Source organism: Amblyomma mixtum, chromosome 5 (genome assembly GCF_055824585.1).
Source record: "Amblyomma mixtum isolate Tamu chromosome 5, ASM5582458v1, whole genome shotgun sequence".
Taxonomy (NCBI): Eukaryota; Metazoa; Arthropoda; class Arachnida; order Ixodida; family Ixodidae; genus Amblyomma; species Amblyomma mixtum.
The window spans coordinates 14,585,832-14,590,715 of record NC_143016.1 but is presented as its reverse complement, the minus strand read 5'-3'; positions in this window follow the sequence as shown (position 1 = coordinate 14,590,715).

The window sequence follows — 4,884 nt, the reverse complement described above, 5'->3', positions numbered from 1 at the left end:
TTGCGTGTGGTGTAGCTGTACCCTGGACTCTGCAAGCGCGGGTCAAGCAAGACATTGGAGTGTTTTATTTCCTTGTAATTCGTTAACCCTCTTTCTCCCTTCATATTTCTCAACCGAAATGAAAGCACGGTGTCAAACGTGCACTCCAGAAAGGCTTGTTGATGCGAAATTAAAAGGGATTGTTAAAATTAAAGAGGACTAATTCACATTTGAGGGTCAAAAGTAATTCTTTAGTGTCGGGTACTGCAACTCTGTGCAGTCATAAATAAAATCTGAATGAATTGTTAAATTTATTGGTTAATCCTGATAAAAAAAAAAAGGCTACACTTTTCAGCTGTGCATGGGAAAACAAGGTACAGATAACTGTACCCCCATCCAATAGGAGTACCCACTCCTCCACACACCTTGACAACTCCCTAGCCAGGAGTTGAACGGAGCAGTTTTTGATCAAGGCAAACTGTGCCCTCATTGATGAAAAAAATCAGCAGCTTCTAGAGAAAATCGATGAGAAAAGAAAGTCTTCTATTAGGTGTCGTCTCATAGTAGGCAAGTTTTTTCTTCCAGCTTTGCTATTCACCCATTTCTTTCTTGGCGTCGTGGTGAATAACCTTACTCCTCCCTTCTTGGGATTTAGCTCTATGGTGTTGCACCGTCGGTTTCCTTATTCCATTGAAATTAATTGAAACTCATGTAGTAAAAGTTTAACACGAAGTCTTTGACGGGAGACCATCTGGTCGAGATAATGCATAATGAAAAAAATGTGAACAAGGCCCCTGTGTGGGAGCCGAAGGTAGTTTCAGTCATCTGTTTCGTTGGCGCAGCCTTATTTTTCATCAAATGTATGGTGTGGCATTGTTGACTTTAAATGCTGTTATAGCATTAAAAATTGCCAAAGTATGTGCATCACAGACATCAACGTTCCAATTTTTTTAGTATGGTCTCTAAATATATATTTGAATCTTAACTATAAAACAACGTTACAAATATATTTCAATTACTGGGTCCCAGACATTTTTCATCTGTTCTTATAGTAAATAAATTTTTCAACTAGAAGTTCTATGCAACTAAGCCTCTTAGATTGTGCCTGCCACACAATGCTTAGACTCATTTTGTTAGAAAGCTTTGCTTATTGCTCATTCGCCAATATCACTCATCCGTGGTATCCGTTCTAAGGTGTGTGTATGACGGTATGAGGCGTGTGTGCTGTATTACCGTTGTCCAGTAACGACATGCGCATACGCCACGCCTCCTCGTCCGCCATTTTTTGCCGGCTATTGCAGGCGAAAACGGGAGGAGTTCGCTGCGCGTGTTCTTCCGCGAACGACGTTTACTCATTAAACGCGACGAACTATGGGGCAGTAATTATGCATATCAGGAAACGTTGCAGAGGCTGCGGTAGTAGTGCGTCCACTAAACGATATTACTCTGCCACGTATTCGAAGCCTCGATCAGTGTTCGCACGAAAACTAACAGCAGTATAAAACGAAGTGGTAGCATTGAAAGTAAGGGTCGAAGCTGTGAGGCGCTCAGTGTTCAGGGTCTCTTACTGTAATTTTTCCTGAGTCTTGCCTACTTTTTAGGCGCGGACGGAGTCGGCGCCATTTGCCCTGCCAGCCACGTATCATATCGCCACATGTAATTCTTGCTTCTCGATGAGTAGCAGGACGTAAATATATGGCGAGAGGCGAAGCGAAGTGCAGGAGGTTGCCAGTCACGATACCCGAGGTTTGTCTCTACGAAATATGCCTCTGTTCACTTTCGTTGTATGGCGAACTATTTTTTGGGCGCGGACTTGGCCTGCGTGAACTGGCGCATAGCCTGTTATATATGAACCCTCGCAGAAGCACGCGTGGTCCCCGCAGGTACCAGCCCTAAGGAAAAAGACGTGGTCGGGCTCGTCAGCCTCGCCTCCTTTAGTCACAGATTAAACAAATCCAAGTGCAGTGCGGAAGGTGTGCCCACAAATTCCGCCCTATCTGCTCTGGCTAGGCCAGGCTAGGCGAAGCCAGCGCTGCACTTATGTCTACTGCCTGCGAAGTAAGCTCACCACGCCATTGTAAAAGAATTTTCGCCGATATGATGGGAGAGAGCTTCGGCGACCCGTCCTAGCAAACGTACTATCGGGGACAAAAGTTTGCGGGGCACGAGTTATTGAAAAAACGTAGCTCCACCTCGCTATCCTGTTGCCTGATTTTGTTGCCAGAGGATTTTGTACATAATTCATACAATTTCAGGCGACTGGGCAGCGAGGTGGAGCTGCAAGAAACGTTTCTCCAAGAGCTCGAGTTCCGCAAACTTTTGTCCCCGACCGTACTTCAACCTGGCGGGAGCTAGGGGGCTACGCTACTGGAAAAAGGTCCAGTGTGGAGCTCAAGGGTCGTCCACGTTTTTGGTCCTTGCAAGGCGCTGATTAAATTGTGTAGCTTCACAAGTGGCGAGCCTGCATGACCGTACGGGGTTGCTTTACCATTTTCGAGAATTGAACAAACAAGGGTAGGGGAATGAGGGGCTCGTTATGAGCCATACAGTTGAAACTCGTTATAACGAAATTGAAGGGGCCCGGCGATTAGTTCGCTATAGCGCAGCGCGTGTTGACCGAGCTTTCAAGCTGAAATGGATTTTTTTATTTGTGGTGTTCGTCAGTGGGAAATTAATGGTGTAGTTTTTTCTTGGCTGAGAGATAATTTATTAGCACAAGTAGAAGAAAAACAACATATGCCGCTGGCGGGATCCGAATGCACGACTTCCGAATTTCTCGTATGGTGCTCTACCAAATCAGATAAGGCGGTGGCTGTCCAGTCTTCTGCTTTAGGGGTATTTATGTTGCGTGTAACCTAATATTGAGAGTATTCAATTATCTTTCAACCATGAAATAATTACACTATTAATTTCACACTGATGAACATCACAAGGTTTCGATGACTGAATTGAATTCTTTCACGTAATTTTGGAACGTTGCATTTATGTTGTATAAATGTTTAATTAATTAACGCTTGCAACACAGTAAGGCTTAGTAGAATAATCCGGTTGCACAGGTTAGAAGAGTTCTTTCTTCAGTTTAGCATTGACAGCGGGTGTGTGAATAAAAATACAACTAAGGCGTGCTAACTTGCAGCTGCAGGTTAACTAATACTAAATACACCTTTTTAACTCTCAGTATGGCACTGCGGCGAAAGAAGAACGTGACACTCGCACCGATATGTGGCGCGCGTTCTGGCTAGCGCTCTTTCTGTCCGAGCGGTTCCGTTTGGCCCGTGTGCGGCCCCATAATTCCTTGCACTGCTGCTTCGACGAGAATGGCATTCTTCGTCATTCTAAAAACTGATATGGAGATTAGTTAAGGTGAACTGCAAGCTTCTAGATAAATAAGCCTAACACTAATCGTTGAAAAGTTAGTTATTCAATATTAGATCATCAGTCTGTTAGTTAGCATGTCTGCGCTGTATTCTAATGCACACTCAAAAACGATTTTTTTTTTTCAGAATGAGTAAACGATGCTTATCACTCGACAACAACAAAAAAAGTCACCGCGCCTAAACATATTGCGCATAAAGAGTACCCCGAGAGTTTCTCGAGAGTGTACACCGGGAACGTGACACTGGTATTCATGATCAGAGGCTGCATCATAACAGGAAGCTCACTGTAACTTCAAAGGGGAAGCATTTTTGTTCTTTGAAATTTTTTGAAGAGTGAGAGCCCTTCTTCTTGAGACCGCTGTGAATGCACGGACCCGCAAGACCAGCGACAGCTGCTCTAGTGGGCCTGCAGGATCGCGCCCCCACATGGAGCCCTGGACTGAGGGCTCCGCTCAAGAAGTCAAGTGCAGTGTAGTTTCACAGTAAAAGTTTTTCCTCTTCCTCCTCCTCCTAAGTGTCTTCCGATTTTTTTTATATATATTTTTCTGCCTCTCTTGCCGCTTTGATACGGCAGCAAGTGGCGCGCAAAGACTGGCAATCACGCAAGGGAACTAGCACGTATCCTTCACAAACGCGTGATGACCCCGAGGTCCGCGAACAAAATGCATCAAGATTAAATGAGGGCCATCGCGACCCCGACCTTCGGCAATACGGAACACTTCAGCAATGCAATCGCGTCTCAAAATCATCCCGAAAATCTCCCTCTGGAAACCAGCTCTCAAAAACACCTCAACCGCTTCAATTTAAATTCAATTCAATGTTTATTTTCCAGAAAGTGCCTTGACTAAAAGCCGCTCATGCAGCTTGACTAAGGCCGCGACTAAGGCCAAGAAGACCGTACATAGCAGTATCATTAACATCATAATATATTTTAAACATACATGTTACCTCTAATTTGCAATAATAATTATACAAGATCCGTAGCACTGAAATTATAGCAGGTAAACAACATAAGTGAAACAACATATGTCAGAAAACAGTTTCAAGAACGTGGAAACAGCATTCTACAAACAATTAGCAGAAATAAAGTACAAGAACAGAAAGAAAGAAAACATAATAAGTGTAACAAAACAAAAGTATTACCGGAACATGGCAATTACAAGAAAACAGACATCAAACCTCTTCTACTCAATCTTTCAACAGTACCTATCTTAGCCAGCATGCCAGGGCACACGATGCCGCTGTCATTAGCAGCACATTTACAACGGTTCATCCTCTACATTTTTTTTCTTTAGAAATTTCTCAGGTGTAGATCCTCGCCCGATCGCGGGGAGAAAAAAAAGCTGACCTGCGAGAGAGCTGTGCTGGCGGAAACAGTTGTCATAGCCATATGAACAACCGAAACTGTGAAAAGGGAAGCTGCAGCCCGGAGAGCCATTTTTTTTTTGTTTGTGTGTGTGTGCGCGCCTAGGTCGATAAAAGCCATTTACAGGCGCCAACGTCCGATATAGGCATTTATAGGCGCTAT